Source organism: Equus asinus, chromosome X (assembly GCF_041296235.1).
Source record: "Equus asinus isolate D_3611 breed Donkey chromosome X, EquAss-T2T_v2, whole genome shotgun sequence".
NCBI classification, from domain to species: Eukaryota; Metazoa; Chordata; class Mammalia; order Perissodactyla; family Equidae; genus Equus; species Equus asinus.
In genome coordinates, this window is record NC_091820.1 from 126,368,157 (window position 1) to 126,394,658 (window position 26,502).

A 26,502-nucleotide genomic window follows, 5' to 3' on the forward strand; every position below is an offset into this window, starting at 1 on the left:
CACTCTGCGTTTTTTCTCCACAGAGGCAGAAGGCCCAGGCATGTGGTAGGCTCCACATTTTGAACCAGCAAATGTGAACTTCTGGTACTTAGATTCATTCATTCAATCATTCATTCATTTATCCAGCAAACATTTCTTGAAAATATGCTCAAGAAAAACAAAAGAAAATGACAAAGCACTTAATTCAGGCTGAAGATTAGGTTAGGCTGCATCAATAGAGGTCATTTGAGGCCATAGGTTTAGGTAAAATTGAGGTTTGAATATATGGCGGTCATCTCCTCTCCTGCAAAAACAATTGGCAGCCAAAATCACACAAAATTTGATATATCCAAGGGAAAAAATTAAAGGGAGAAAGTACTCACTCAGAAAAATGCATCAATCTAAAGAAAATTTTCTGTTTCTATATACATATACTCATGTATATATGCATATATATATATATACACACACATACATGCAAACACAACACAGATATATGTGAGTATCTCAGGTCCCTTTTAAGAATCTACTCTTGGCATCCTTTGTCCAAGTCCAAGCTTACACCCACCAGTACCCAGGCACTTATTTCCTCTAAACTAGTGTGTCTGTTTTAGGCACCTGGCAGCCGTGTAGTAACTAAAATTTCTCAGAACAAGAGGCTGGAGGTCCAAGGTAAGTAGAGGCTGAAATTCCATAACGCACCTATATCTAATTGGTGGACAGCAATTGTCAAAATTTTAAATGTGGGACCTTGCATTCCAACTGAAACCTTCAAAAGAAGCCCAACCCATGAACAAGAGGAAGGCAGAGCAGTCTGGTTGAAGTGAGGACCACAAGCCCAGAGTCCTGCCTACCCAGTACCTTTCTCCCTGGGGGGTAGTGGGCCCTGTCACCCAGCCACATAACTCTAGCCTTCCCTCTGAGCACTGCTGGGAGAGCTCTGTGCTAGAAGACCCCTCCTCGGGCTGTGGACTTCATCGTGTCCCTGCACGGGCATCTATCTGTGTGGACTCCATTCTGCCCAACACATTGAATCCCAATTTTGCTGCCTGGCTTTCCAGCACTGCCAAAAACTTGTGAGCCCCCAACCTCTGCATCCCCAGCTGGCTTTACCATCCCATTTCTCATTCCCCAACTCTTCACTGCCCCACCCCTGACATAGACGCACACAGGAACACACTGTCCTCCTACCCACACGTCTAGTCTCCATTCTCAGCAGGTTTTTCCTTCCTGCTGACCCCAATCCCAGTCTCTACCTTCCTTCCTAGGCTTGCTTCGAACTCTCTTCTGCAGATAGGCCTCTGTTAGTGTCTTTACCTCACAGCTTCTCAGCATAAAATTATACAGAGGGCCTTCTCTGACTTTTTACCCATGTTTCACTATGAAGGCAAAACCCTTCCAAGTACTCTAACTAATGCCACATGAATTAGGAGGATTTTGACTCTGACTAATGGGAACAGGAACTATTTCTAGCCCCATATTAGTGCCAGAGTTCTCTGTCTGTGCAGCAATCTCCTCTCTAGTATTCTTTCATGAAAATTCTAGCCACCTTTGCCTTGCTAGACTCCCAGCTTCATCTCCTCAACTCAAGGAGACTGTCCGGTCTCTGCCTCTGTGCACTGTGGCCTGCATTATCTTCTCAGGAAATAAACTGTGCTACATAGGACTTATCTCGTTTGTTTTCCATTTTTAGACATCACTGTCCTTCATGGTCTGTAAACTGTCCAATAAGTTCAAAATTGTTGTTTCATATATTTCATCTGGATTGTTCGATATATCAGGTAGGAGTTTACTTCCTGGTACTCCATTGTGGCCAGAAGCAGAAATCCTATAATCCAAATTTAAAATCTAAGTTATCTAGGCATGACAAATGTCCCAAAATTTCAATCTTACTCAAATTAAAATCGGGATTGAAAGGCTGTGGGACACACTTATGTTAATATAGACATACTTATATATAATTGGGAGGATATGCAACAAAATACCAACAATGCTTTTCTCTGCTAGTAGAAATATAAATGATTTTTTCTTATTTTCTTATTTACATTCTTAAAATTTTCCAACATTTCTGAAACACACGTGAATTACCTTTATAATTATAAAATATAAATACTTTAAAATGTGATTTTGACTACCAAAAATAAATACACATTCTCTAGATGGTTTGTTTGCGATATTGATCAACCTCTTGACGGATTCTACCGAACCTATAGTGTGCCTACTGCTTGTTTGACAAGAAGGAAAAAAATATACAATCCAATTAGTAAGCGATGTGTAGTCATACAACTTCCCTCACACTTTCAAAGACGATGCTGCCCAGATAAGAATCCATCTTCTTTTTAAAGCCTCTCTCCAGAAAAAGTATTAACTTACATTTTAGAAGAAAAAATCATATTTACATCTAAATCATGTTCCTCATGATATAATTAGATCCAATATTTATATGAAGGACTGAATACAAGCAATTTTGGGAGAAGGAATTATAATTATCACATTCATTATTATGAATGTTGTTTATACATCTCTTGTCAAAGCTCATAATAAATAAATCATGTTATTTCAAAATATGTTCTTCAGTCATTACTGCATTAATTCCAGGTTGTGCCTGAAAACGCACTTTTATTTTCCTATAATTGATGCAACATTTTCATAAGAATGTTTATCACTTTCTTTCATAGACTATTATTAACACACAGCTTCTTAACACATGATTATTTTTCACAAAGTAAACATCACGTACAAAGTGCTGTGATTCATAATTTTGATAGTGCTTCTCTACTGTATGTATTATATGCTTTGTTGTTAGCTACATCTGACATACTCATTTTCAGCCCTCAACAATTCCACAGTTTCAATGGCTACAGTCACACACTGCCCTAACAAAGCTTAAATGGTCATTGATAGGACTCCATATTAATTGTGTGCCTTAGGATTTTCTCATCACTGGATTGCTTGTTCCTTGTTCTTTTCTTTTCATTTAGAAGACCACACAGCCTCTTTCCTCATGTGAGCATTTTCTCTTTATTTGTTAGACCATAGCCCTCTGTGTGAAACTAATCAATCCCTGAGTTTTACCAAATGAGGTTGATGCAAAGATGTTTCTATAGATTTTCAGTTATAAAATACATACACGTTATTTATTTCTTTGCAATGGAACAATCTTATAATGCTTTTATTTTTCCCTTTTTACAATATGTGTTCACATTCTCCAAAAAAAGATGCAAATGAATTAATAAGGACCAGTATCCTTGCCAATACCATTTATTTAACCAACACCATTTAATAGATAGAATTTTCAAAATTAAAACTTAATTTGTAAAATGCAAAATTAAAAGTGCTCCTTAGTTTCCCACATTATCACCTTATTTCCTTTATATGCATTTTCTGTAAATCTAAATAATTTGATGACTATTCCACTTTTAAAGAATTCCAACCTACTACTATAAGATACTTATTCATTTAGATGATTACCATAAGTGTCCTTTCATTTTTACCCTTTCTGCAAACTCCTTTATCATATTTCCTTTTCTCTATACGCACAGTTTCACATACTTTAGACTGTGTCTGCAATGGACTCAATCCTCAAATAACACTATTTCCCGCAAATGCATATGTGTTTGCAGGTGGGACATTTGGGAGCTAACTAGGTCATGAAAGTGGAGTCCTCATGAATGGGATTGGTACCCTTATAAAAAGAAGCCAGAGAGCTGGCTAGTTCTCCCCCTGCCATGTGAGGATACTGAGGAGTTGGCAGTGTGCAGTCTGGAAGAGGGTTCTCATGTGAACCCAACCATGCTAGCACCATGATCTCACACTTCTAGCCTTCAGAACTGTGAGAAATGAATTCTGTTGTTGATAAGCCACCCAGTTTATGGTATTTTGTTATAGGACCCTAAGCTGACTAAAACAGTGTGCAAAACCATTGTTTTATTATACTCTGTTTTTGGTGATGATGACTTGCCCTGAGCTAACATATGTCGCCAATCTTCCTCTTTTTTTCTCTCTCGCTTGAGGGAGATTAGCCCTGAGCTAACATTCGTGCCAATCTTCCTCTACTTTGTATGTGGGATGCCTTCATAGCACAACCAGTGAGTTGAGCAGGTCCACGCCCAGGATCCAAAGCAGTGAACCTGGGGTGCCAAAGCAGAGTGGGCGGAAGTTCAACCACTCGGCCAGCGGGTGGCCCCCATAATGCTCTTTTAAAAAAATTCTTGAATATTTCGGCTTCTCTGATCCTTTCAAAGAACCAGATTTTGATCCACTCATATTATTTATTGTTTTTCTAATTTCAATTTCATTGATTTCTGCTCTTATCTATATTATTACTCTCCTTATGTTTGCCTTGGGTTTAATTTAGTTTTCCTTTTTATAGCTTCTTAAAGTGGAAGCTGATAGCTGATATTTATTGAACTCAGTCTTTTCTCCCTTTCTAATATAAGCATTTAATGATATAAATTTCCCACTAAGCACTACTCTAGCTAAGTCGCATAAATTCTGATATGTTGTATTTAGATTTTCTTTCAGTTCAAAATATTTTCTAATTTCTCTTATCAATTTCTCTTGAAATATGGGTTAATAAAAATGTATTGTTTAATTTCCAAACATCTAGGGACCTTGCTGACACAAAATAAATAAATCTGGGGGCCTTAAATGGCAGAGTGAGGAGTTTGTACCTAATGTGTCGAGCAATAGGGAGCTATTGATGATCTTTGAAAGTATACTGACGTGATCAGACCTATGTTTGAGAAAAGACAATCTATCTTGACGGATAGAATAAACTGGAGTCAGGAAGTAGGTAGGTAGCTAGGAGTCAGCTTTTCATTCTAGCCAAATATGCCATATCATGCACTTATATCCACTGAATTTTTCTCCATTTCTTTTTTTATCTTTTTTTATTGATTTTCATTTTTTTAAAAGATTGGCACCTGAGCTAACAACTGTTGCCAATCTTCGTTTTTTTTCTTTCTGATTTTTTTGTCCCCAAGTCCCCGAGTACATAGTTGTATATTTTAGTTGTGGGTCCTTCTAGTTGTGGCATGTGGGACGCCGCCTCAGCATGGCCTGACCAGCAGTGCCATGTCCGCACCCAGAATCCGAACCAGCAAAACCCTGGGCTGCGGCAGCGGAGCAGGCAAACTTAACCACTCGGCCATGGGGCCAGTCCCCAATTTTCATTTTTTTATTGCAGTAACGTTGGTTTATGACATTATATAAATTTCAAGTGTACATCATTGTATTTTGATTTCTGTGTAGAATACATCATGTTCACCACCCAAAGACTAATTACAATCCATCACCATTGCATGTGCCTAATCACCCATTTTGCCTTCCTCTCTGGTAACCACCAATCCAATCTCTGTCTCTATGTGTTTGTTTGTTGTTTTTATCTTCTATGTATGATATTTGACTTCCTCCTTCTGACTTATTTTGCTTAGCATAATACCTTCAAGGTCCATCTGTGTTGTCACAAATGGTCAGATTTCATCCTTGTTGTGGCTGAGTAGTATTCCATTGTGTATATATACCACATCTTCTTTATCCATTCATCCCTTAATGGGCACCTAGATTGCTTCCAAGTCTTGGCTATTATAATATTAATTAATAATATTATTTTAATTATTAATATTATTATAACATTATATTATATATTATATAATATATTATGATTAATATTAATATAACATTAAATAATAATGCTGCAATGAACATAGGAGTGCATATGTCTCTACACATTCATGTTTTCACATTCTTTGGAAAAATACTCAGCAGTGGAATGGCTGAATCGTATGGTATTTGTATTCTTAATTTTGTTAGGAATCTCCATACTGGTTTCCATAGTGGCTGCACCAGTTTGCACTCCCACCAGCAGTGTATGAGGGTTTCCTTTTCTCCACATCCTCTCCAACATTTGTTATTTCTTGTCTTGTTAATTATAGCTATTCTGACGGGCATGAGGTGATATCTCATTGTAGTTTTGATTTGCATTTCCCTGATAATTAGTGATTTTGAACATCTTTTCATGTGCCTGTTGGCCATCTGTCTATCTTCTTTGGAGAAATGTCTGTTCAGATCTTTTGCCCATTTTTTAATTGGGTCATTAGTTTTTTTTGTTTTTGAGCCGTGTGAGTTCTTTATATATTTTGGATATTAACCCCCTGTCAGATATATGGTTTGCAAGCATATTTTCCCAATTGTTATGCTGTCTTTTTGTTTTGTTGATGGTTTCCTTTGCTGTGCAGAAGTTTTTTAGTTTGGTGTAGTCCCATTTGTTTACTTTTTCTATTGTTTCCCTTGCCTGGTCAGGCATGGTATTTGAAAAAATGCTGCTAAGACTGATGTCACAGAGCGTACTGCCTATATTTTCTTCTAGGTGCTTTATGGTCTCAGGTCTTGCCTTCAAGTCTTTGATCCATTTTGAGTTGATTTTTGTGTACGGCAAAAGATAATGGTCTATTTTCATTCTTTTGCATGTGGCTGTCCACTTTTCCAAACACCATTTATTGATGAGACTTTCCTTTCGCCATTCTATTTTCTTGGCTCTCTTGTCGAAAATTAGCTGTCCCTAGATGTGTGGGTTTATTTCTGGGCTCTCAATTCTGTTCCATTGATCTGTGTGTCTGTTTTTGTGCCAGTACCATGCTGTTTTGATTACTATAATTTTGTTATATATTTTGAAATCCGGGAGTGTGATACCTCTGGCTTTATTCTTTTTCCTCAGGATTCCTTTGGCTATTTGGGGTCTTTTGTTGTTCCATATAAATTTTCATATTCTTTGTTCTATTTCTGTGAAAAATGTTGTTGGAACTTTGATAAGGATTGCATCGAAGCTGTAGATTGCTTTAGGAAATATGGATATTTTAAGTATGTTAATTATTCCAATCCAAGAGCACAGAATATCTTTCCATTTCTTTGTCTTCTTTAATTTCTTTCAACAATGTTTTATAGTTTTCAGTGTACAGATCTTTCACCTCTTGGGTTAAGTTTATTCCTAGATATTCTGTTTGTTGTTGTTGCATTTGTAATTGGGATTGTATTCTTTTTTGTTTTTGTGTGAGGAAGATTGGCCCTGAGCTAACATCTATTGTGCATCTTCCTCTTTTTGCTTGAGGAAGATTGTTGCTGAGCTAACATCTGTGCCAATCTTCCTCTATTTTATGTGGGATGCTGCCACAGCATGGCTTGACAAGTAGTGCTAGGTCCATGCCCAGGATCCAAACCTGAGAACCCCAGGCCACCAAAGTGGAGTGCACGAACTTAACCACCGTGCCACAGTGCCAGCCCTGGGGATTGTATTCTTCATTTCTCTTTCTGCTACTTCATTGTTAGTGTATAGAAATGCAACTTATTTTTGTATGTTGATTTTGTATCCTGCAACTTTACTGTATTCATTTATTTTTTCTAAAAGTTTTTTGGTGGATTCTTTAGAGTTTTCTATATATAAAATCATGTCAACCACAAATAGTGACAGTTTCACTTCTTCCTTTCCAATTTGGACCCCTTTATTTCTTTTCCTTTTTTTTTTTTTTTGCCTGATTTCTCTGGCTGAGTCTTCCAACACCATGTTAAATAAGAGTGATAAAAGTGGGCATCCTTGTCTGGTTCCTGTTCTTAAAAGAATATCTTCCAGTTTTTCTCCATTGATAATGAGATTAGCTGTGGGTTTGTCATATATGGCCTTTATTATGTTGAGGTACTTTCCTTCTATATCCATTTTATTGAGAGTTTTCTCATAAATGGATGTTGAATCTTGTCAAGTGCTTTCTTGCCTCTTGAGATGATTGTATGATTTTCATTCTTCATTTTGTTAATGTGGTGTATCACATTGATTGATTTGTGGATATTGAACCATCCCTGCATCCCTGGAATAAATCTCACTTGATCATGGTGTATTATCTTTTCAATGTATTGTTGTATTTGATTTGCTAGTATTTGTTGAGGATTTTTGCATTGATGTTAATCAGTGATATTGGTCTGTAATTTTTTTTGTGATGTCCTTTCCTGGTTTTGGTGTCAGGGTAACATTGGTTTTGTAGAATGAGTTAGAAGCTTCCCTTCTTCAATATTTTGGAAGAGTTTGAGAATGATAGGTATTAAGTCTTCTTTGAATGTTTGGTAGAATTCACCAGAGAATCCGTCTGGTCCTGCACTTTTATTTTTGGGGAGGTTTTTGATTACTCTATTGATCTCCTTACCTTGTGATTGGTCTAGTCAAATTCTCTATTTCTTCTTGATTCAGTTTTGGAACCTTGTATGATTCTAAAAATTTACCCATTTCTTCTAAATTATCCAATTTGTTGGTGTGTAGCTTTTTGTAGTACTCTCTTATAATTCTCTCTGTTTCTAAAAGAGCATTTCTCTAACTATTCAGGTCACTTGAATTTAAATTCCAATTTAAATGTACTAGCAAATTCACTAGTTAGTATCCTCTGCAAACCTAATTAGCACACACTTTATCTACATGAATGATTGATCTAACCATTATTATGGCCAAGCCAGTTAAGTTGCTCAAATTAGGCTAAAATTGTTGTTAGTGGAATAGATATTTACATTTAATATATGCACTTCAAACTATAAGTAATTGCTACTTAGCTCCTTAGAACCTAAAATGTAATTGTCATGGGACATAATTAGTGTGAAATCAAAAATGTAAATCTCTGCCTAATTATTCTGAATCATATACCTAGAAGTCTGATTGCTATATATTTCTACAAGGTTTCATGCTCTTTTAAATCAAAACATTTATTTCAACAAATCTCTTGGAACTTACAAATACTGTGGAACTAGAACAATTGTCACCCAACATGTGTGACCAAGTTAGCCTAGGTTCATAAAATAACTTTACATTTTATTCAGCAAAGATTCTGCAAATTTAAAGATTTTTATTTTTTCAATACATCTAAGTCCAACAATACCCATATTATATAGGCAGGAAGTTAGCATATTCTGTTGAATATATATGGAAATAGGAATAATTACTTTTCATGAATGGGAGAAAGGCAAAGCATATTAAGCCACAGCCTGCAGTTAAAAGAATCTGGTAGGGCTGTCACTTTCCCTTACTTGGCTCTTCATAGACAGTCAACATAAGAGAGACTCTCGAATCATGAATTGGATATACAACACTCATTCTGAAGTCACATAGTAGTTTTCAAAGAACACTCCAGAACTTTGTTAAGGACACACTTTTTGACAATCCCTTCAATGTTGCTTTCATTAAGACTGTGGCTCTTAATGTTTTTGAGTATGGATCCCTTTCGGAATCTGATGAAAGCAGGGGAAACAGGAACTTTTGCCAAGAAAATTTCCTTATATGTGCATAAATCTCATAATTTTGTCTATAATTTCAGAGGGTTGATAAATTCCTCCCTCCCCAATAATTTAATTGTGTCTCTCAAAAAGATATGTTGGAGTCCTAACTCCAAATACCTCTGAAGGTAACCCTCTTTAGAAATAAAGTCTTTCCAGGTGTAATCAAGACGTTAGGATGGGCACTAACCAAATATGATTGGTGTTCCTACAAGAAGAGGGAAAATAATGTGAAGACACAGACATACAGGCAGAATGCCACGTGAAGACAGAGACAGAGATTAGAGTGATGTGCTTATAACTCATGGAACACCAAAGACTGCAAGTTGTCACCAGAAGCTAGAACAGAGGCATGGAAGACATTCTCCCCTAGAACACTCAGAAGGAACCAACAATGCTGGCTCCTTGATTTCAGGCTTCTGGCCTCCAGAATTGCAGAACAATATACTTCTGTTGATTGAAGCAACTCAGTTTGTAGTACTTTGTTTTGGCAGCCCTAGGAAACTAATACAGATTTTCGTACCAGGAAGTGGGTTTGCTGCTGTAGCAAATAGCTAAAATAGAGAAATGGCTTTGGAATTGGGCAATGGGTAGAGTTTGGAAGAATTCTGAGGTGTTGATAGAAAAAGCCTAGATTGCCTTTTAAGAGAGGTTGGTATAAATATGAACATTAAAGGTGCTTCTGGAGACACCTTAGAAGGAAATGATGAATATGTTATTGAACACTGAAGGAAAAGCAATCCTTGTTATAAAGTGGCAGGAAATTTGTTTGAATTGTGTTCTGCTGTTGGGTAGAATGTAGAACTTGTAAGCTATAAACTTGGATATTTAACGGAGAAATTTTTGAAGCAAAGTGTGTAAAATGCAGCCTGATTTCTCATTTCTGCTTGTACTAAAATAGAAGAGTGAAGAAGATTAAGGAATAAGTTATGAAGTGAAAAGCAACAAGCACTTAATATTTTGGAAAATTCTCAGGCTACCCAGGTATCGTGATCTGGAAACAAGGCCAAGAGTGCGGCTGAACAACTGTTTGCTAAATAGATTAAGTATGCACCTTATGGATCCAATCAATCATCTCAGCAAAAGCCAGGAATACAAATGTGGTTATCCAGGAAGGATCTGGGAGAACTCCCATGCCTAATGGTGTGGATTCCCTTGACATTCACAGAAGCCCAAAAAGGTTTCTGAGAAATATACCAACAAAGCATTGCCAGCCTGAATTGAAAGGGACAGAGGTAAGACAAAATGAAGGAAGAATGCAGTATGAAGATTTCTCAAAAAATTAAAGATAGAAATACCATATGATCCAACTATCCCATTATTGGGTATTTATCCAAAGAACATGAAATTAACAATTCAAAGAGATTTATGCATCTCTATGTTCATTGCAGCATTACTCACAATAGCCAACATGTGGAAGCAACCCAAGCGCCCATCAATGGATGAATGGATCAAGAAGATGTGGTATATATACACGATGGAATACTACTCAGCCATACAAAAGACAAAACTTTGTCATTTGCAACAACATGGATGGACCTTGAGGGTATTATTCTTAGCGAAATAAACCAGACAGAGAAAGACAAACAGCATATGATTTCACTTATATGTGGAAGATAAACAAACACATGGATAATGAGAACAGATTGATGGTTACTAGAGGGGAAGGGGGCTTGGAGTAGGGTGAAAGGAGTAAAGGGGGATATATGGATAATGACAGATTAAAAACTAGACTATTGGTGGTGAACACGATGCCATCTATACAGAAACTGGAATATAGTAATTTATACCTGAAGTTTACACCATGTTATAAATCAATGTGACTGCAATAAAATAATTTTTAAAAAATGAAGGAGGAATGACTCCAAGGGCAGAGCCATGGATGCAAAGGACAGAGAAAGCACAGGTACAAGGGGCGGAGTTGCTACCTCCTTGTTACCTGAGGGTGGGGCTGCTGCCCAGGGCTAAGAGGACAAAGCATCAAGTCACAGAATTAGTCTTAGCCCTTGAAATCTAATGGAATTTGTCCTGCTGTGTTGTGAACTTACTTTAGAGCAATGACCCCTTTTTTTCCTTCCAATTTCTCTCTTTGGAACTAGGATATCTATCTTATGTCTGTCCGATACTTGTATCTTAGAAGCAGATATTTCTTTTGTAGGTTTCATAGGTCTCCAGATGGAAAGGAATTTTGCCCCAGGACAGACCATACTCAAAGTATCACCCATAATTTATTTAAACGATGAAGATGATAAGATTTGGAACTTTTTGAGTTGATTATATTTAGGTGATATTTCAGACTTAAAATTGATGCCGGAATGGGTTAAGATTTTTGGGGATGTTGGGATGGAGTTAATGTATTTTGTATCTGGAAAAGACAAGGATTTTTGGGGTGCACAGAGGGAAGATTGTTATGGGTTGAATTGTGTCCCCTCAGAAGATATGTTGAAGTTCTAATTCCCAGTACCTGTGAAAGTTACTTTATTTGGAAATGGGTTCTTTGCAGATGTAATCAAGCCATTATTGTGGGCTCTAATCCAATATGACCACTGTCCTTATAAAAAAAGGAAGATGGCATGAAGACACAAACACAGAAGAATGCCATGGAAAGATGCTGTCAGAGACTGGAGTGATGCATCTACAAGCTAAGGAACGCAAAGGATATTTGGCTGTCAGCAGAAGCTAGGAGAGAGGAGAGAAACAGATTTTCCTTCAGAGCCCTCAGAAGGAACCAACTCTGCTGACACCATGATTTCAGACTTCTAGTCTCTAGAACAGTGAGGCAATGAATTTCTATTGTTTCAAAACACTCAATTTGTGGTACTTTATTTTGGCATCCCTAGCAAACTAATACACTCACTTTCAAGTCTCATCCATAATTTTTTCTTTAGCAAACTGTAAAACCCAGGATCTTTCCATTTTCAGGTATTTGTTCAGCAGCTAGAACTATGACAAAGACTAGATAATATTATACCTTTTAAAAATCATAGCATAATTTAATGAACTCCTAAAGAGTGTGCTTTGAAAACAGGATACACTGGTAGCACAAATTTCATTCCAGTATTCAGATTCTCCGTATGACTAACCTTTGCTTACTCATTGATGAATGTGTTTACCTGTCTCCTCCATGAGCATAGACTTGAATATCAAATTTGTAGCTGACTCATTTTTTAATGGATATTCAAACACAGTCTTTTTCAAATGCTAAGTAAAAACTTATCCTTAGTGAAATAAAATGTAGGCGATGGGCAAATAAACTTGTACCTACTGAATTGTTAGTGTGAGTTCCTTCTCAGGTTATTAATGGGGATTTATATGAGTTTCCCTGCCCTTAGATCTGTGAAATATGGAAAATATAGGAGTTTAAAGTTGTATGGGAGCATATATCAAAAATCAAAAATATGATCCAGTACGTCATGTTGTTTTGAGGTCAAAGAAGCTGCTGAAAATTCATGAAGTAGAATTGGTTTCACAATGTTAAAAAACAAAGAAAAATTGTTTCCATTAAATTTACTTTAATTTTTTAATCTCTAGGGAAAAATATATTGTCCTATCAAATTTGAATTTGGGGTTCCGTTTTAGGAAGGGTTTTCTTTTTATTTTATTTTGTGTAGTGGTAAAAATATTCTTCCTGTTGGATATAAAGAGAAAATATAAACATTGGTATCAGCGGAATCATTTATTTGTTAAATATTTACTGTTTCCTATATATTCGGCACCATGCTGGACAATGGCAATACAGAGACAAATAAGATATGGCCCCTGCCCTTAAGGAATCTCACTGATAGGAGATGGCAGAAAAAATAACAATTATGGTATGTGATGATAAGAGAGTCATCTCATTCATTTAGGATTGGTGAGAGAGAGTGTGAAGGATGGGTGTCTTATGAGAGATAGTAAATGAGCTGAATCTCAAAATTGGCAAATGCATTCCAGGAAGATGTGATAGCATGAACTAAAAGCAAAGGCAAGAAACAACATGTTACATGGTACATACTTATACTAAAAAAATATTAATTGTTTATTTGAAAAGTCATTGTAGACTCTCTCTTTTATTGAAGAGTTTTATTGAAAAGACTCCCTTTTATTGAAAAGTTTTTAGCAGAAGAGTAATACAATCAGACCTCTTTTAGATGGGATATTCTGACAATACGTGGAGCATACATGGAAGTAAATAAGACTAGGGACAGGGAAATTATTATATAGACTAAGGTTGATCCACGAGAGATGATGGTAGTTTAAACTAGCACAGTTGTTGAGAGAGATGGAGATAAGATGATGGAAGAAACTTTTAGGAGTAAAATCCAGAAGTTTGGGAAGTTGACTAAATGGAGCGATAAGGGAGAGAGGGAGTCTACAATGACTCCAAAGATCCTATCCTAGTGACTGGGTATATGACACAGGAAATGTAGAAGAGCAAGATTTTTAGGGAAGATAACAAGTTATATTTTAGGCATGTTGAGCTGGTAGTGCTAGTGGACTAGCCAAATGGAAATGACCAACAGGTATCGGGAGCATTCTATGTTGACAATATAGACTTGGGAGTCATCTGGATACGGTCAAAACTATAAAAGCCATAGAACCAATTAAGATCACTCATTCTTGAAGTTGGTATAATTAAAAATCTTCTTGAAGGAAAATTGCTACTCAATGTAGTTCTAATTTTTGCTCATCAATATACCATAAAAAGATTCAATACAATGAAAATATAATTATGGAAGGGCACTGTACTTACTGTAAACCATGTGGTGGAGTTCCTTTTTATCTTATTTGTGGAATTGTCTCATATTGAATATTCCTGAATATAATGTGAGAAATTGCAGCTAGGAATAGGTCAACTTGTAGAAAAAACTATCAATCAACTTGTGGAATGCATATGTCATTCTCATAATAAGGTATGACCTAACATGAACAGCAAGATGACTTATCCGGGCCAATGTCAGCATTTATAAAAGGGAACTTCTGACCTTTAATTCAGTTTAAAACTTCTACTTGGTAACGTTGGTTATAGCTTCAGGTAGCAAAGGATCTTGTTCAATTAAATGCCAATATATAGAATAATGTAGGTGCAAATGTGAGGTTCATATGAAGAGCAGTTTAACTTGGAGAGAAAGAACATTTATATGTTAAATAAAAATGGGTCTTACATTGCCTATCAAAGCTCTAACATATGTACATAAATATAAGCATATGGGTGGATCATGGAGAGCTTGGCATGCCGAGCATAGAACTAAACAATTCACATAGTATCTCATAATTTTCATAGAAGCTCTGTGAGTTAGGTATATGGTCATTACCATTTTATCATTGAGGAAATTGAAACTCAGAGACGTTGCTTAACATTTACAGAGAGACAGTTATTTCCAAACTCTACATTTAAAAATATTACGTATATAATTTCTATAGAGAGATAAGACATATACATACATACACACGCATATATATGTGTGCATATATGCATAAGATACACATATCTTTATGAAAATGTATAGCTTAGTTACTTTTTATCACTGTTAAAGTAACCATTTCTAATTTCACTGCTTGGTTCACAGTTCACTTCTTCAAATGGAATAGTATAACATAGATTCCTCTCTCTCTAGACAGCTATGAAATTAAATAATCAACATATTGCTTTGTTATATGTCAGTTTACCTTCCTTGATTTCAGTCATAGAATCTCAAACTATTTTAAAGTTTGTCAAGTCCAACCTCCCTTTCTGTAGAGGCATCTCTCTTTGGCATTCTGGACATATGGTTTTTTAGGCCCTGCTCAAATATCTGCTGTGACTAGGAGGACAAAGGTACCAATTCCATTGTTGGACACATGAGGTACGTCCTAAATCTGTCTTCTAAAGATTTAACGTTCCATGCACGTTGTCACAAATGGCAAGATTTCATTCTTTTTTATGGCTGAATACCATTCCATTGTGTGTGTGTGTGTGTGTGTGTATACATATTCTAAAGAATATACATATTCTTTATCCATTCAGCTATTGGTGGACGTTAGGTTGTTTCCATGTCTTGGCTATTGCGAATAGTGTTGCAATGAACATGAGGGTGCAGATATTTTTTCAAATTAATGTTTTCATTTTCTTCAGATACATACCCAGAAGTGGAATTGCTGTATCATATAATAGTTCTATTTTTAATTTTCTGAGGAACTTTCATACTGTTTTCCATAACAGCTGCACCAATTTACATTCCCACCAACAGTATACAAGGGTTCCCTTTTGTCCACATCTTCAGCAACTCTTGTTACTTCTTGTGCTTTTGATAATAGCCATTCTAACAGGTGTGAGGTGATATCTCATTGTGGTTTTGATTTGCATTTCTCTGATGATTAGCGATGTTGAGCATCTTTTCATGTGCCTGTTGGCCATCTGTATGCCTTCTTTGGAAAAATGTCTGTTCAGATCATTTTTTATATATATATACTTTGTCTTCTGGCTCCTCCACAGTACTTCATAACTTTTGTTTGACCCCATTTTTTACTTCACTTTATTTTAGGAAACTAGGATTTTTTTTTAAGGTCTTACTATTTCAAAGAGAACCATAAGGGTGAAAAACCACTTTCTCCTATCACATTTGTTCGTTTTTATCTAATGCATCAGGAAACGTGCGTTACTGTTAATGATAGGGGTGGAGGGGAAGGATACAGTATGATGATCTGTGCTTGTTTCAATTCTAACAAAATTTATCTTTTAAACTAATCTGAAAATGAGGCAAACCTAACTTTCACATTGGAAAATCATGAGAGGAGAAAATTCCTCAGAGATCTATAGGCAAAAGCAAATCAACTCATCTTTGTAGATAATATCTTTTATATGGCAAATCCTAAAGAATACACACAAAACATTAGTGCTATTAAAGCCAGGTAGCTGATGGTTACTGTAAATATTCAATAAGAATATGGATACCCTCTGATCTTGTTCCCAACACAGACACACATGAAAAGAAGTTAACCCGCACATTATTATAAGCTTGTTAATTTGTGTTTTCTCATTTAACCTGAGGGAGGGCTCAAGGGTCACACGGATTTATGAGCTTGTTTTGCAGTAGAAAAAGAATGCTTTTAAGGAAGTTTTGGCCACCAGATAACCAGCCCCCAGCTGCCACTGATGCCAAGAATTCTGGTTGCCGAAGGTCTTATCTGGAGTGAAAAAAACACAGACTTCCCTTTTGTTTCTCTGAAACTCCACCTCCCCAGCCATTTAGCTCTATAAAGACCCCTTTCTTCCTTCTTTTGCTAAGGCAGATTTGTGATAACCTATCCTTCTGCCTTCTCATTTTGGTCAATTCAAATAAACCTTTCTCTACCCCCAAGCACTAGTGTCTCAGTGATTGGCTTACTGTGCATTGGGCGCATGAACTTGAGATTAAGAGGTTCAGTATCACTATTAAAAGAAAATCAGCCAAATTGCAGGATATGAAATCAACACACAAAATTCAGTTGTAATTCTATACACCAGCAATGAGCAATTTGAAAAGTAAATTTTAAAAATTCCATTTATAATAGCATCCAAAAGAATAAAATACCTATGAATAAATTTAACCAAAGAGGTGAAAGTCTTATACACTGAAAACTATAAAATATTACTGAAAGAAATTAAAGAGGACTTAAATAAATGGAAATATATGCCATATTCATGGATTGGAAGATACAATATTGTTAAGACAATAGTTAAATACTACCAAAATCAATCTACAGATTCAATGTGATCCTACTAAAATTGCAACATCCTTTTTTACAGAAATGGAAAAGCTGATCCTAAAATTTGTGTAAAATTGAAGGTCACCCTGAATAGCCAGTACAATCTTTGAAAAAAGAACAAAGTTGCAGGACTCACACTTTCCAATTTCAAACTGACTACAAAGTTACAATGATCAAAACAGTGTAGTATTGGAATAAGGATAGACTTACAGACCAATAGAATAAAATTGAGAGTCCAGAAGCAAACACAAACATCTATGGCCAATTGATTTTCAACAAGGGTGCCAAGCCCATTCAATGGGGAAAAGAACAGTCTCTTTAACGAATGGTGTTTAAACAACTGTATATCCACAAGCAAAAAGATAAATTTGGACCCCTACCTCACACCACACATAAAAATCAACATAAAATGGATCAGCAACCTAAATGAAAGAACTAAAAATATAAATCTCTTAGAAGAAAACATGGATGTAAATCTTCATGACCATAGATTTGGCAATTCAGTCTTAGATATCGTATCAAATCACAAGCAACAAAAGAAAAAAATAGGTAAATTGGACTTCATTGAAATTTTTTAAAAAACAAACTTTTGTGCATCAAAGGGCATTACCACAACAGGGAAAAACAGCCTACAGAATAGGAGAAACTATTTGAAAACTACATATCTGATAATGATCCAGTGTCCAGAATATGTAAAAACTCTTACAACTCAACAACAACAAAAAATCCAAACAAGCTAATTGAAAATGGGTTAAAGACTTCAATAGCCATTTATCCAAAGATATCCTAATGACAAACAAGCACATGAAAAGATGCTCAACATCATTAGTCATTAGGGAAATGCAAATCAAAACCACAATGAGATATCACTTGACACTTACTAGGATGTCCAAAATATTTTAAAAAAGCAAAATAAAAAGTGCTGGCATGGATGTTGAGAAATTGTTAGTCGGAATGCAAAATGGTACAGCTGCTATGGAAAGGAGTTTGGCAATTCCTCAAGTTAAACATAGAATTACCATATGACCTAGCAATTCCACTCCTGAGTATATGCTCAAGAGATCTGAAAACCTTCAAACAAAAACTTGAACACAAATGTTCTTAGCAGCACTATTCACAATGACCAAAAAGTAGAAACAACTCGAATGTCCATCAATAGGTGAGTGAATAAACAACAGTGGTATGCCCATACAATAGGATATTACTAAGCCAGAAAAAGGAATGAAGTACTGAAACATGCCACAATGTGGATGAGTCTTGAAAACATTATGCTGAGTGAAAGAAGCCAGACATAAAAGGTTGTATGTCATAGGAGTCCATTTGTATGAAACACCCAGAATTGGTAAACCCTTAGAGACTAAAAGCAGATTGGTTTTGTCAGGGACTGGGAGAAGGGTTGAATGGAGAGTGACTGATAAATGGGTATGGGATTTCCTTTTGGGGTGATAAAAAAAATTTGGAAGTTGATAAAGGTGGTAGTTGCACAACATTGCAGGTGTCCTGAATGCTACTGAAATGTACACTCTAAAATGGTTAATTTTATGTTATGTGAATTTCATCTCAAAAATTAAAGCTATATAAACGCAATCATATAGCATGTAACCTTTTGAGATCAGCTGTTTTCATTCAGCATAATTCCCTTGAGACTCATCTAAGCCATCTGCCTTCCATGTCTTTAAAGAAACTGATAAAAGGGCCAAGGCAAAACACAAAGCCAGCTAGCATGTCAGTGGCATTTTCTACCCATATTAACATTGCTCCATTCATATTTGTGTACGTTTCCATCAGGTTTGATGCCACTTACCTATCCTATCATTTTGTCCATGTTTCTCCCTCTTGTTTCTAAGGCTATAGTGAAATTCCTTGCTGAATTTAATGAATATCTGTATTAGTTACTATTGCTTCCGTAACGAATTGCTACAAACTTAAAGGCTTAAAATAATATGAATTTATCATCTTATAATGCTGAAGGTCAGAAGTCTGAACTGGGGTTGACATGGTCAAAATCAAGGCATTGGCAGGGCTGCATTCCTTTTGGAGATGCCAAGAGAGAATATATCTCCTTACCTTTTCCACTTTTCAGAGAATATTTGCATTCCTTGCCTTGTACTCCCTTCATCAATGTTGAAAGCATCATTCTAACTTCTGCTTCCATCATCACCGCTCCTCTCTCTCTGACCCTAATTCTACTGCCTTGCTTTTATAAGACTGATTACATTGGGTCCACCTGGATATTTCACGTTAGTCTCCCCATCTCAGGACCTTAATTTAGTCATATCTGTATTTTACTATGTAAATTATCATAGTCACAGATTCTAGGGTTTAGGATGTGAACATATTTGATGGGCTATTGTTTAGCTGTATTTTTTGCTGAATTTCAGACCTGTAGGTTCAATAGCATTCCCTTGATTTACTAGCCTAGTTAGTCTTTCAAGGCTCATCAACTGAATCCGTTAATTTAACTGCAATGCATTGAATGAATTGAGTGGAAAGTACCATAGTAAACTGGACATGCCAATTATTCTTCACCAAAGTCTGCACACACACAAAATGGCTTCTCTAGAGGTATAACTTTTATTAAAGTACAAGCTTCCTTACTGCTATTCACACTCTGCCTGTCTGGGACCAATGCTACGGATATTTTGCAGACTTAGTAAGCACTGATCAATGATTCTTTTCACTTATTTTCACGAAGGTATTATTTTGATGGTATGTGTTATTGCTTCACATTCTCCCACAGTAAAATCACAATGATAATTTGTATTGGTAAATAAAACAAACCGATGCTTAAATATTCATTTGAGCTATAATATGACCAGTACTTTCAGAGGCACAAGGTAATAGAGAAAAGGTAAATAATCTCACAATAGCTAAGGACTTCTTCTAAATATATGTAAAATACAAAAAAGCAATGTATATATATCTACACAATATATAATATTACATATAATATAAATATGAATATATATTTCCCACATCGAAATGTGAAGGCCTAGCTAGGCATATCCAAATAGCAGTATTTTTTCCTAATCCCTACCATACTGGGTCTTCAAAAGGAAGTTTCTCACTACCAAACTAAAGATGATTCTAATATATAAAAGTAAATCACTTTTTTAGTAGTTCAGACTCAAAGTTCCATTAGTACCTATGACAATTGCTAGTTGTGCATGTAAAAAATATACAAAATCCCACCATACCTTCTGGGTCAATTGACAACGAGTGTGCTGGGACATTTGTTCCGTCAGTCTGAGATTCTGAATGAATGTTAAAGGTCTTCTGGCCTAAACTCTAGCTTCTAGATTTGTGGCATCTGTCCATTTAATAAACATGCCTCTGTGTATTCATTGAATATATTGACGATAATAGGGCCAAAGAGAGGCTAAAGCAGGAAGGCCCCTTTAGGACATTCTTGGCAGGTAGGGCTTCAATCTTTGTTTGGACCCTTCGTAAGACTGCTGTGGTGTTTCCTAAGTTACCTCTACCCTCCCTCTTCTCTCCTTCCACTCCCACCCCATGCCAACTGCTTTGCTGATCATGGTCTTTCCTGTATTTACGTGTGTATCTGGTTGGACTGTTTTAATATGAGGAGTTACTGACGGTCTGTCTTTAAGTTTCAATTTTCTTCTGTGCCACTAAGTCAGTCTAGAGGACAGAAGTCTCTTTTTACAGACTGTGGTCTCTGTTAATGTTCCTATGACATCTTTACTGTGGTCTGTAGCACCTGGGGATTTGAATTACCTTACATTTTCCCTTTGTATCAAGACACATGATTTATTAACTTTTTAATGAAATGGTATGTATTGATATTCCATTGTTTCTGTGTTTTTCCTTGTTTCCATTTGTCTCTCTAAGCTGTGAGCTGAGAGGTTTGAGAGCCAGACTTTGAAATGAGTCAGCTGTTTAGAGTCCAGACACTGAAAGAGGTTTCCGTAGCAACGGGCGATGTGTGGGAAAGCCTTATGCACACTATAGCTTAAGAAGCAGGATTTGCTGGCTGAGGCGTAAAGCTTCTCCTCCATCCTGGAGTTATTTTCTCAGTACAAGGATACTTGATTTATGTTAGTTTTAGCTAACATTCAAACGTGGTCAATTTCTTCTCAAGATAAACTTTGCATTTTGTGGAAATAAATTAAATACCGATATTAAACACATATCGTTTCAAAAATAACCATAAAATCAATAAAGCTAAACTTTAGTCACTGGTAGATAGCAAAAGTATCTCACTGATCTCATCACAAACACATTCACTGCTACAGTGAACACAATCTGGCAAATGTCTTGCTTCCATCCTTATCTATAAAGTGGTCTTTAAATATATAGAAAATATCTCACACCTAGCAGGTTTCCTAGAAGAGATTTCATCTTTCAGACAACCAATCGTTATTTGATCTATGGTCAGCTAACTTGATTGGTTAAAAATTGTACTAAGCAAGCTAAGGCTTCTGGTCTGAGTCAATAATCCACTCAACCCTAGGTAGTTGCATTATGATGCAGCCATTGGTAGAAGTGAAAAAATTAGTGTATTACCACACCCACTGTTGGAGCAGCAACTCCAAGGGCACTCCAGGAAGCTCATCTTTCTGTAACAAAAAGGTCACATATTGCCTGGAGTTTTGAAAATCACAACAAAAGGAGTTGTGATCTAAGAAATATTGCAATTGGACCACGAGGGTAGCTTTAAACAAATTCTGCAACATGGAAAATTTTGCAAAATACTATATCTCAACCTAGAGCTAAACATGGTAATTTGCTAGACTACGGTTCTCCTCCTGTAGTCTTTGGGGCTATGGTGAGAACCTGGTTTATGAAGAACCACTCCCTTCTCTTTATTTCTGTTGATGTCCTCTACATTCTTCTGTCCTCTGTACTCTTGTTACCATTCTCCTGAAAGTAAGCTTTATCTCCTCTACAGAATCATTTTGTTGATTTCTAAAATAACCTCATAATTTTTAGTTAAAAACTGCCTCCAATTTCTGGTCATGATAATTAAAATATTGAAAGGTCTTTTAAAAGTGGCTATCACTAAAAGCTATGTGGGAGTGCATTCAAACTAACACAATGTTTTGTAACTTCAAGATATTCCATGATTCTAGACTCATGTCACAGCAAGGATTGCTTTAGTGATCAAGCAAGTAGTCCAACCTCCTCATTTTATGGATGGTAAAACTAAGGCTTTTATTGACACGAGAGTGTTTCTCCTGCAATTAAATAAAGTGAAGTTTGGTGATGACTTAATTTGAAATATATTTGTTTTCAATTCTCTGATAATATATATTTTAGTAACCAATAATGTTTGGTTAACATGTCTGTTTTTCTTCAAAAGATCTTATATGTCTGTAAGGTATTTAATGGAATTGGAAATAAAACAATCTTCTGTGTCTACATTCTATAACTTTTCTTAGACAATTAAAATGGTCTTCTCTCGGGGCTGGCCCAGTGGTGCAGCAGTTAAGTTCACACATTCCGCACATTCTGCTTTGGAGGCCCGGGGTTCACCGGTTTGGATCCCGGGTGCAGACATGGCACCACTTGGCAAGCCATGCTGTGGTAGGCATCCCACATATAAACTAAAGGAAGATGGGCATAGATGTTAGCTCAGGGCCAGTCTTCCCCAGCAAAAAGAGGAGGATTGGCAGCTGATGTTAGCTCAGGGCTGATCTTCCTCAAAAAAAAAAAAAAAACGGTCTTCTCTCTTTATTGACAATAAAGAGGAAAATGTTGAAAATGTCTAATATCATTCAGACTGCTATGTGATGTTCATAAATACTAAGTATGTAAGTGGCACACGATCTCTTATTTCTGTATTTATATAACAATATGAAAGCGATAGCTATAGACTCAGCAAGCTACTTCATTCAAGACAAATAGTGTTTTATGGTTCAAAGGAAGGAGTTTTTGTGTTGGTGGTCTTTTACTAGGCAGGCTCTAGACAGAAAGAATGCCTGTAAAACAACTTTTCAAATATTTGTATCAACTTTACTGTTGTTCCTGCTTTCCATTTTAGAAGTGCTGAGAGAGTAAAATTAACCCAAATCTCAATTATCAGTGTGTTGAGTACTTAATGTATTTTAACAAATACATGACGCATAGTTTACACTTAGTGAATGCTTGTTGAATGAATGAGTGAATGAATGAATAAATATTCCCAATTGGTTTTTACCAGTCTCTCTCATGGACTCCTTTTCCTCCATCTCATCTTCTCAAGTTGGGAGTACTAACCAATGCATCCTACTATGGCTTCACATATCATATACATTTCCAATCTGACCTTTTCATTTGAGTCCCAGTGCTAATAGCTCTGCCTGAATACTGGATACGTCTTCTTGAATTGTGAGCTCTTCCCCACAAACCCATTATATCCATAAGTGAACTCTCTTTTCCACTGTAACCTCCTCCAATCAAATTCAGTTTTACTCCAAATAATTTTGTCTCTGTCGATAACACCTTTATTCTCTTAAGCTATTCAGGCTTAAAACTTTGAATCATCTTTGGCAATTTCTACTCACGTAGCTCTCATTCCAATTAGTCACAGATCCTATCCTTTTTCTTTCAAAATGACTGTCCTTTTCACCCATATTATTTTCCTTCTTTATGCACATTTCCAAATATTTATCCCTTCGCCCTCTGAATACTGCAACAGCCTCCTAGCCAAGCCCCCAGGTTCCAAGTTCTCCCTCACCGAAATTATCTCTATTGAGCTCCCTCTCTGCTATCTCCTATAGTACTTATAATTTGTGTCTCTCAATTTAGCACTGAATTACATAGTTTTACACTGGTCCTCATTGCTGTGTGTAAAGCTCATTTCCACAATGTATTGTAAACTCCTTAAAGGCATGCATAATATCTTAAACTTCTCTGTATTTATTACAGCCCTGAGCACAGAGTAGCCACTCAAAAAATTAAGAAAGGCATATGAGTAAAAAATAAATAGAAGGCAGAGTAATAGGAAGCAGACAAGAAGAGAAAATAAAGAGAAAATGAAAGGGAGTTTTTCATTGGAAAAATACCCTTACAGGAGGGATATATCCCAATCCTGTCCCACCCTGCCCCTGTTCCACTGGCCCTAGTGGAGCAGTTACCAGGCCTCTATTCTTTACCTTAGTCGTCATTCTTCTCTTTGGTCCGAATAATCTGAAAGACAAGAGGCAATGGCAGATGGGAGCTCTTAGCCTTAGCATCAAAATAGGATCCACGGCAGAGCTGATACCGTTGATGGAGTACTGAGTTTTGAGATGGTTTGGAAAGATGTTGGGAAATGAAGTATCTTTGCTAAAGAAACAATATGGCCTCTAAATTTCCTTGCTGGGACCACCCCCAAAAGCTTTTTAGAGCTCCATATCTCTAGTTTCCCACAGACTTGCACAGAAAACCTCAAATAACAATGCCTTATTGTTTATAACACTGTGTCAACCAGAGGAGTCGTAGATGTGTTTCAGTAACATGTAGCCCCAAAATCTCAGAGATTTAAGACATGAAAATTTATTTTTCACTCATGAAAAGTCAACTGGAGGCCATTTGGGAGGTGAGGTTTTTCTCCGTTTAGTGACTCAAAGATTGATGCTCCTTCTGTTTTACAATGTCGCTATCTTAACATATTGTTTCCATGGTTACTAAAGAAGAAGAATAGAGAGCTTTGGAGATGGCATATGAACTCTTAATGCTTTAACTTAGCAGTGACACATGTCGCAGTGTCACACCTACTTACAGCCCATTAGCCAGAGTACTTACACGGTCCCAACATAACTAAAATGATTCTGTGCACTATAGAACAACACATGAAAAATTGCATGAGCACGAGTGTCTTCCACAAACACCTTATGTTATTCAAGCAATTTTACATCTATTTCTCACTTGATTCCCACAACAATTCTGTGAGGTCTCTGGGGCAGATAGTAGTTCCTTTGTGAAGATGTAGCAAGCAAGGCCCAGAGGGCGAGAATGACTTTTCTAAGGTTACAAATTTACTGACGGAGGTAGAATTAAAAACTAAGAAGCTTCAGGCCTGGCCCCGTGGCCGAGTGGTTAAGTTCGAGCGCTCCGCTGCAGGTGGCCCAGTGTTTTGTTGGTTCAAATACTGGGCGCGGACATGGCACTGCTCATCAAACCACGCTGAGGCAGTGTCCCACATGCCACAACTAGAAGGACCCACAACGAAGAACATACAATTATGTACCTGGGGGCTTTGGGGAGAAAAAGGAAAAAGATAAAATCTTAAAAAAAAAAAAAAAACAAAAAGCTAAGAAGCCTCTTTTCACTCCTGAGTTCTGTGTGCTTTAACATATTTCCTCCTAAAAGGAAAAAGTATCAAGGGCCAGGAGCAAGCCAACAAGATGAAGGTGATAAAGTCACTTCATACTCAGCCACTTTCAGCTTTAAAATAAAAATAGCTCTCTTCAGAATGTATTAATAATAATATATTTAAAAGCATTCATTCAGAATATATTTTAAAGAAATTATCATATATTTAACTGTTTTTAACTAGACTCATGGATTTCTTTCACTGGCGGAAAAAAAAAATCTCTCTACTGACCAAATGCAGTTAGCACCACAAAGCAGTTTAAAAGAAATAGTAGAGAAAAAATATCTTACTTAATAGGTAAAAGAGATTCTGAAAGAAAATCCAATCAGAGGACGTTTCATATTAAATATGTGGTCTTATGTCATGGTCATTTGACATTACACACATACCTCTGAACATACGATGCCAAACAGATAACTGGTCAACTAGACTTCGAAAAATGGATGTGTCTGTCCCATCTATTATGATGCCTCTCCTTACAGTGGTTTCTCCTACACTAACATACCCCTGAAGTAATAGTTGTCACATTGTGTTACAATCATTTATGTGCTTGTCTCTCCCTTTCCCCCAACTTTTGAAGACAAAGATCATGTGTTATTGGTTGTTACAGTCACAAAGCATATTGAAATGTTCTTACCTCTCTTGTTCCCCCTTTGAAGGTTCCGCAGCTTTGGTTGATCACTTCTGTGTTCCTCAATGCTCTGTCCTAGGTTCTATTCTCTTCTCAATCTATACTCCTCTTGGGAGATTTCATCTGCTTCTCTGGACTAAAGTACTGTCAATATTGTGATGATACCTAATCTCTGACTCTGACTGAGATTTAGACCCATCACTCACTGTCTACAGGACCTGTCTGCTCATCCGGGAACTTAACATATTTCCAGCTGACCCAATTATCTCCCTTACCACTCCCAAGCCAGATATTTGGGAGTCATTTATCCTCCTCCCTATCCATTATCCACAATGACCAATCTGTTACTAAATGCTATCTATTTCTTTAAACATATCTCAAGTCTATAAAATTTCTCTCTATCTCCACTTCCACTACATTAAGCAAGACAATATCACCTCCCAAACAGAATACTCCAGTCTTTCCTCTTTTATTCCATTTTTCATATGTCAAAGAGAGTGATCTTTTTAAAATACCAGTATGATCTTTTCACTGCCATACTTAAAAGTAACTAATTATCTGTTATTGCTAGGTGCTTTGA